Below are 9,201 nucleotides of genomic sequence, written 5' to 3' on the forward strand. Positions count from 1 at the left end.
CCAGGTGTAGCCACTCTGCCAGTCAGTATGGAGAACACTCAAAAAGCTAAAAACTAATCCACTAAAGACAAAGATATATGACCCATTGATACACTCCCAAAATAATGGGCATCTGATCACCCAGAAACTTGCCCTGTCAAGTTCATTGTCCCTGCTTTGTGGAGGGAGAGAAATGTCCTTCTAATGAGGAATGGATAGTGAAAACATGGTTCATGTACACAATTGGGCTCTATTCAGCTCTGAAGAAGGCAATCATGGCACTTGAGATAACCCGAAGGAAGCAGAGATATGAACCTGAGAGAGGTGACTCAGATGCACAAAGGCAATCTCTGAATGTGCTCTGTTATGTTTGGATTCTTCCTCCAAACCTCCAGGTGGGAGAGTATTCTATGGAGTAACCTCAGACAACAGGGAAGTAAACAGTGTCTGGGAGGCGAAGGTTTGTGGAGAGGGGCAGAGTAGGACACAGGTGTGATAAAAGGGAAAATAGAAAAGAGTATGGAGGGGGCAGTTACATTTTGTGAGGATGGGAGCGAAACACTGAGGGAGAACATCACCAAAGGTGATAGAAAAGGCCCCAGAGAAACATTGTTCTGTTTACTTGAATGTACATAAATAGCTGTGCAGAAGCCCAGGCCGCTCAGCCTGTCTCTGTGAACCCTGTACACATAATCTGGAAACTCGTAGCTTTCACAGTCCTCATCGCAGTTCGGCACAGCAGGGCTCAGGTCCACGTGCTCTCCACAGCATCCCTCTTCCACCTTGGCCGAAAGAACAGAAGCCCTGAATTTCTCCAAGACTCGCTGAGGGTGACTGCAGCATTTAAGGGTGATGGTGAGTTTTGTGTGCCTGAGATCAATGCCATCCCTTGTTCCCTGAGCAACAGGGAGCTGCAGGCAGAGGCAGCAGCGTGGGTGTGCAGTGGGTGAGCTTTGCTGATGGTGACATAATCCTCCAGCCAGCACCTGGGTGTCTTCACCATGGGCATCAGGTACCACAGCAAACAATCCACTGACGGTGCAGAGGAGGGGCTGAGGGGATCCCGGGGCTGCTGGTCACTCCGGTAAGTTGAGGACTTTTCTGGTGCACGAGCAAGTGACCCTGGCTGACATCATGATTCTCTGCCTCCACTATGGCTCTGTAGGTCTTGGAGACTTCTGCTGTCCAGGCATTCCACAGTAGCAGTCGCTGGTTCCTGATGGAGGAGGGTCTGTGCACTGTGTATTCAAATGCTGACTTCTGTACCCAGAGATCTGGTGCAGTCCCATTTTGTAATTGTCATTTCTATAAAGCATCTCCTGTCTCAAAGTTGTGTAAAACCGGTTCTCCATGATCTCTGACTGGTTAATAAATAACTAAACAAGCCAATAGTTGGGCAGGAGAGACAGAGAAGGAGTTGCTGTGAGGAGTCCTGGTGAGGACACAGATGAACAGGGAGGTGCCAGCGCAAGACTAAGGTGGCCATGTGGCTGGGAAGTAGGTCAGGCCAGCATAGTCGGGTTAGAATAGCTCAGTATATGCCCAGCTACAGTGCCTGGGCAGAAAATAAAATTAAGGGGTCTCTGTGTCAGTGTTCAGGATCTAGGGTGGTCTTTTGAAAAAGCCATATGTTTACAGGTTCCTCGCCTGCATTAAACAGCCCCAGTCCAGGGATGTCTTGAGAGGAAGGTGTGAGAAGATGGCCCACTTTGATGCTAGGAAGCCTGCCAGAGAGCCAACCCCAAATGGATACCCCCTTGAAAAAAGAAGGTTCTAAGGAAGAGAAGTAGAAGCCCCAGGCTGAGTGGAAAGAGGAAAAATGGCTATTTTTCCTGCTCCTGTAGAGATGGACAAATGTGAGCAGGCACTGGCTGCCCAGCCCAAGGTTCACTCTCCTGCCCAAGTGTAACTTTGTGTCCTATGAATTTAACTGCAAGCACTCCCATGAGGTCACCCTCTCTGTGGCACAGCCATGTCTTGGCAGCACCTTGGTGGGACTTGGCTGGTCCCAGTAGTAGCTGAGCACTGCTTCCCTGAAGAGCTTTCCAGACCTTCATGAGCTGTGGGCTCATCACTGGCATGTTCCAGCAACTGGAAGGAATTGGAAGGAACTGGAGGAACTGAGGAAGACTGCTTTGTCAGTGTGCTCCGTTTTGTAACCACCAGCAGCAGCTCCATTTCTTGCTGTGGATTTCCAGGGGTGAGAGATTGCCTTTCTGTCCATGTTAGACTGCTGTGTGGAGTATGAATCATATCCATGGCAGAGAATGGAGCCCGCTATCAAGGACCCCGAATTGCTGTGAGGGTGCTTTTCCCCGGAAGGGCCCTTCCAAACCGATCTTCAAGTGAACACATATGACAATTGCAAAGCTGCCAAAACCCACCATTCAGTGAGATGGGGACATTAAATGGAAAGTGATCATAGGACACACACACACACACACACACACACACACACACACACTTTAAATGCATTTGGGCCATTTGGATTAATAATGATCCTCCCAAGAGTCATAGGTTAAACAAATCCTGGTGCCATGGAAACCTCCCTTCATGTTGTTGGTCAGAGTCCACGACACTCCCCACAACAAGATGGGGTGTTGCTGTTGGCCTTTGCTGTCCCCCAGAAATTGAAGGTCAGGACCTTCACTTGTATACACACACATATATTTGAGGGTGCATGGGAGAAGCTGAGGTGCGAGAGGGGCATGGAGATGAGTGTTGTTGATACAAATCTCAACTGTGAAGTTCTCAAAGGATATGAAATTATTAAATTAGGAGAAACTAAAAACCCAAGGCTGGGAGGAAAAAGGTATGCAGGAAATGTAAGGACTGGTTTAGCAAGTGATTGAAAGTATTTTCCAAAAGTACAGCAAAAATCATGTAAAATCTGGGGAAGCTGCTCCTGTGGAAAAAAAGATTTTCTGGGATGAAATTACTCATCACAAAAGCTGTGCAAGAAATGGGAAAAGGCAATGAGGAAAAGCAAATTTTATTTTAAATATTTGATACCAAAGACAAGTATGACAAGCCATGAGAGTTTTCTGCTGCACCTTTGGAGTTTTCTAGTTCAAGGCATTAACACATGCGAAAGCCCAGGCGTTAGAGAGGTTAGAGAGGGCCTCTTAGGGTCGGGGCAGTGCACACTTTTACAGGTAGGCTTCTTAAGAGACTCACTTTTCGTTTTCGACAGGAATTCCTTCAGCCTGGTGGAGCCCTGGCCTCAGCAGGCGATCCTTAGTGAACAGTGAACAAACATCCCTCGCCTGAATAACTGATGGCCCTTTCACTCAGGAAGCACTAGGGGCTGGGAGCAAACCCCAAATGCGACCTTCTGAAAAAAGTCTGATTTTGGGGGACCTCAGAAAGGAAGTGCAGCCATGAGTCTCCCAGGGACAGAAGGCAGCAGGGTGAGGGAGGTGTTCCCCAGCTGTTACATCCCTGGAAACAGAGCACAGAACATGCAAAGCCTCCCTCCTTAACCCTGCTGTCACAGGCTTGCCCCCTGGGGTCTGGGCTGGAGCCTCCCCACTACAAAGCAGACACAGGTCACGTGACTTCAACATGCCCAATCAGGAGAGTCCTCGTTGGCTTGCCAGTCTGATTGCCCGAATTCTGGGCATGTGACCAGTTAGGTCACAGTTCAGGAGTTAACAGTTGGAGCGAGGTGGCTGAGACAGTTGGTGACTGGCTTGAGGTAATTAAGGCCAAGGTTTCACTCGACACCTGGCAGAGACAGTGCGCTGAGGCAGTGCGCCACAGCACGATTGCGGGAGAGGTGCTTCTGTCAACACCCAGGTAGAGCCTGGTCTGCAGCGGTCTTCCGTTACTGGTCTTGCTTTCTTGGGTCCCTTACCCCGCTTCCTCCGCTTGTCTGAACCGCTTTGCTTCAGTTCTACGCCCTTAACCTCTTTTCCTCTGCCTGGCTAATGGAGGGCTCAGGGCCGCAAGAGTCTTGATTCTGAAGCACCCGGGACTCTGCAGCGCCGGCTGGACAGTCTCTGGTGACCGAGACAGCCAGGTCCCCGCCCAGCACACTGTGGACCACCCCAGGAAAACAGACTCTTGCCTTCTTTCATGTCCCTAGTGGTCTGCTTTTATGTCCAGGCTCCTCCAAACCGCCACATTCTGCATACGAGGGAAATCAAACCACATCTGTCTTTAGAGACTTGGCTTGTCACATATAATACTATCATCGTTAGTTCCACTCATTTTCTGGAAGAAGAAAGTATGTCATTCTTAAGGCTAGGTGCTCTTTCATCTTATGTCCTCTTCGTGTGATTTATGTATGAATCTGGACATTTCAAACTGACCTTATATTCTTGAGTGAATTCATCTTGACCATGACAGACCATGACAAATATATTGTTGGACTAGGTTTGTAACATCTATTACATACAAATATTGGCTTATAGGATTGGGTTTGCTGTAGTTTTACTTGTGTGTGTGCACACATGTGAAGGTCAGAGGACAAAGTGTGAGGTCAGTTCGCTCCTTCCAAGGTGTGAGCTCAAGGAATCACATCTGGTAGGGTGTAGTACAAGCAGCGCTACCCACTGAGGCAGCCTGCTTTCCCTCTGGCTTAGGTTACAGGGGAGCACGTGCTTTGTGCCACATCAGGATCGGTCCCTTCCCTTCTACCTTATGGAACTGAGGACCATTGGCGTTCTTTGAAGGTCTGGTAGAATTCATCCTCGAATATGTCTGGCCTTGAGCTTATTGTTTTGATTGTTTTTTTCATTAACAACACAACACTGTGTTCAACGTGTGATTGCTTGTTGGTTTCTTCAGACATTTTATATGTATTTAGAAATTTGCCCATTTCTCCCTTTTCAGTTTATCGCAGTACAGGTTTTCCGAGCCTGACCTGGTCATTCCAGAGCCTTGCTGTATCTGCTGTGATACATCTTCATTTGTCTCTAGTTTCACTCTGTCTTCTCACGTGGTTAATTTGGGGAATGTTTTCCCTGTCCTCTCCATAGACAAGCCCTTTGTTCTCTTGCCTCGTTCTGAGTGGTTGTGTCACTAGATTCAGCATTTTTCATCAGCTCCTGCTTTTGGGGTCCAGTTTGTTCTGATTTTTCTACTATCCCGAAGTGCAGCGTGGGACCATCTTCACATCCCTCTAACTTTTTTATGAAGGAATAGAGAGCCCTAAACTGTCCTCCCAGAACTGCTTCTCAGTGGTTCTCATCCGGTTTGCCATTTGGTTTTAGGATGGAAATTCTCAAGCAACTTGCAGGCAAGAAAAGTGGCGGGGGGCGGGGGACACGAAGCAGCTGGACCTGGAGGGCAAGTCCTCCAGAGATGTGACCCTCATGGAGCATCCACTTCATCCTCAGGATCCTTGGCCAAGGCAGCATTTCAGGGGTGTGCCTCCTTCACACGGAGCTGCAGGCTGATGTCAGGATCCTGGAAAGGGGTGTGAAAAATGACTCCTACGACAGCACTGAAATTGACATCGTTAAGGGTTTGGACCACCCAAACATCATCAGAACCACAGAGTACCCCTATATGGTGATGGAGCATGCGGCCAGGGGTGATCTGGTGAGCCACACTGAGAAGGGGGATGTGTGCTGGAGGAGCAGGCCCAGCGCATATTCACCCCGATGGTGTGTGCGGATGACTCCTGCCACGAGAACAGCACTGCACACAGGGACACCAACCAGACAACATCCCGCTGGATAGCAAAGGGAGCATCATAGTGTGACTCTGGCTTGGTTATCCACGTCACATCTGGGCAGAAGTTCAAATGTGGTGGCGCTATAGTGTGTGGTGTGTTGAGGCCTGACACCCAATACATGTGTGACAGAGGGGTTGGCCAGCCGTATCTGCTCATAGCACCTTATTGGCAGGCACAGTGGACTAGGGTGAGCAGCAGGGCCTGAGACCTAGGAATTTATATGTTCTATGCACAGCCCCGCATTAATACACTACATTCATTGTTAGCATAAGGACACGTAGTTTCTAGACATCAGGCATGGCCAGGCAGCATCTCTTCTGTTGTCCCATACACAGTGCCAGGTGCCAGACCCTGCTAGACAAGCCTCTGACCCCACACCACCTGAGATCCCTGCGATACTGTGATAGGTCTCAGCCTGCTGGACACTCCACCTCCTGGCAGTGTCCCACATATCCTGCTACTTTCAGATGCTGCTGGACACCTCCTGCCCTGACATATACCACTAGGTACACAGTCAACCATAGCGCTGCCTTCCCAGCTCCTGGCTTGTGTTCTGGAGCCTTGATTACCATCAGGTGAGCCACCTATTGGAAACAGCACCCTTTGGCCCCATGTGTAGTTTTGTAAGGCAGAAAGGCCACATCCTCTTTTCCCTGGCAGATGCTGCAGCACACTTCCTGAGCAGGTTGAGCATGTGTTTTGGCTGAGCCTTGAGAGGGGAACACATGTGTGTCCGTCCTCTGGCTGGAAGCACTTGAGGAAGGGCCTTATTCCTGTTTCCTTTCCAGGACCCTGCAAGTGTGAGCATGATGAACTTAGGATGTCCATCTCTTCCTCTTTCCTCCTGAAGGGCTTTTAGGGCTCTGAAGGAGGCACAGCCAGCTCAGGCCTGCCTGTGACGTGACAGGTGCAGAGCAAATGATGCAGAGAGCCGAATGGCCGTTGCCTGCTGTGTGGGGCTACACTGACAGTTTAGAACACAAGACAACGCTGAGGGCTCCCGTGGCAGTGAGTCAAAGTCAGAATAAGCAGAGAGGAGACAGAAGGGAGCAGAAAGATTTATTTCCTGAAGGAGGTGAGGAGAACTTGGGCATCACATTTGGAAGGCCGTGCTCTGCTCCAAGAAATAAAGCGTGAGGACTTTACTCAGGGAGCCTGTACCTAGGGGTAGATGTGTGGGTCCATTCCTGAGCATGCTCCATGGAAGAAGACCCTAGTGTCCTGAGCATGCTCGGTACGTAGTTCACCACACTCCTACGGGTGCACTCCTGGACATGTGCAGTTAAATTCCTGCGGCATACACCTTGAAAACTTAAATGACAGACAGAAATGCCTGCGGCAGTGTCAACTTCCTGTGCAATGGTGATGCTAAAACTAGGGGGAAGGATGCTTTGAAGGTGTGTGGCCCAGAAGGTGCTTGCCTCACAGTGTGGCTAAGAATACCACAGTGGACACTGAGACTTGTTGCCAGCCCTTGGGCACAGGGCACACCTGAAACTGTTTGAGGTTGGCAGCCATTTCTTCCAGACTTCATGCTTGAATATTGTCGAGAAGCTATGCCCACGTCACTCAGTGCAAGCAGGAGCCAATTAATGAAAAGAATGTAGAATAATGTAAGTTCTTTGCCTTCTGGCCTTCATGCCTGGTCTTCCTCTAAGACAATGGTTCTCAACCTTCCTAATGGTGCAGCCATTTTATACAGTCCCTCATATTTTAGTGACCCCCAAAATAATTTCATTGCTACTTCATATCTGTAATTCACTGCTCCTATGAATCGTGATGCAAATATCTGCTATGGAGAACATCTGGTACACACCCCTCAAAGGGTTCTCGACCCACAGGTTGAGAACCTCCACTCTAAGCAGTTCTTGTAGGGATGTCAGCCTGGCCCTGAAAGCTGCTTTTGTACTGGTTTCTGTTTATCTGTTCTCACCTGTGAGGAGAGGGCCTGGTGTGCCGTAGTGGTGCACAGCTCACCACTTCAAGGCTCAGGATGGAGCCTCCGTCCTCTGTGATGAGCCTGTTACACTGCTCAAGTGCGATGGCACGGGATTTTCCCAGGTCCACATCCTCCCTTCCCTGAGGGGAGCCTCCATGTTGTGGTGGACAGATCGTGTCTACAGGACATTAGCCAGCCTGTGCACACCAGGCTTTTGTTACACTGTTATTGTGTCAGGCAGGACGCGGGTTCCCAGAGGGAGTGACAAACAAGGCCCCCAAATAGGACCCAAAGAGTAATAGTTGGGCCAGCTCAGGGACCCAGAACAGGATGTAACAGTAATGGCATCCGTCCACGGATGGTCAAAATGAAGGACAGTGCAGTGTCAGATGCCAGGTGGGTCAGCTCATGTCCAAACAAGATGCAAAGATGGTGGGGGACTGTGCAACAGGACCCAAAAGATAGTAGGTGGCTTTGGTAGACTGGCTGGGACAGCTTCAATTCCCTCCAAGTGCTCCCTGGTCACGGAGATATTCAGAATATTGCTACCCTTTCCTCTAATAAAGTTTTCACCTGTGGGTGTATTTAGATCCTTATGCATATTCTCGCACTATACACAATGTACATTATTACATATAAACTTATTAATTCATGGTAAAGTGAGCTTTCAAGAGAAGCACAACCCTGTCCTTATGTGCCTGCTCTAAGGGAGGCACAGGAAAAGGTGACAGTGACAGGAGAAATAGTCACTTCTTTCCCCCAATAGTGCATTCGGTTTTCCTTGCTGACCCATTCAGTTCTGGATGCTTGGTCTTACGCTGTGTCTCATCTGAATTCCTGTCTTTCAGATGCTGCTGGGTGGAGAGCAGAGACAACTGGCACCCTCCCCATAACACTTTTGCTCTTCCTAGTCGGCTTTAACCTCCTTGCCTGGGATTCTAGACATAGGCAGAGGGGCGACTGAAGGGTGAAGGCTGGCTTGGTCTGAGTGTTCTACCAGGGCTGTGAGCTGGCGAATGACGTTCCACTGACCAGGTTGTTGTCTAGAAATGGCAAAGGTCAAGAAGCTCTTTGACCAGTAGAGAATGTGTGTGTTTAGAGCATGTTGGGAACATAATTTTAATAGAAATATTATTCTGTATAGCATGTAAGAATGATTAATAGTTCTAGTCATTTTATTTACTTGTGTTCTTTTGTGTTGAGCTTTCTGAGATTTTCAACATACACATTCATCCTCCTTCCCTTTTTTCCTTCCTTCCTTCCTTCCTTCTTTCCTTCCTTCCTTCCTTCCTTCCTTCCTTCCTTCCTTCCTTCCTTCCCTCTATCCCTGCCTTCCCCTCCTTCCCTCAATACTTTTCTTCCTTTCTTCCTCCATCCTTTCATTCTTCCCTTCCTTTCCTTCCCTCCCTCCCTTCCTTCCTCGCCTCCTTCTTCCTTCCCTTCCTTTTTCCTTCCCACCTTCCCTCCCTTCCTTCTTTCCTCTCTTTCTCATTCTCTCCCTCCCTCTCTTCCTTCCTTTCTTCTTTACTTCCTTCCTTCCTCTCTCCTTTTCCTCCCTTCCTTCCTCTCTCCCTTCCTGTCTTTCTTCCTCCCTTTCTCT

This window comes from Psammomys obesus, unplaced genomic scaffold (genome assembly GCF_907164565.1).
Source record: "Psammomys obesus unplaced genomic scaffold, mPsaObe1.curated_primary_1811, whole genome shotgun sequence".
In the NCBI taxonomy this organism is placed as follows: Eukaryota; Metazoa; Chordata; class Mammalia; order Rodentia; family Muridae; genus Psammomys; species Psammomys obesus.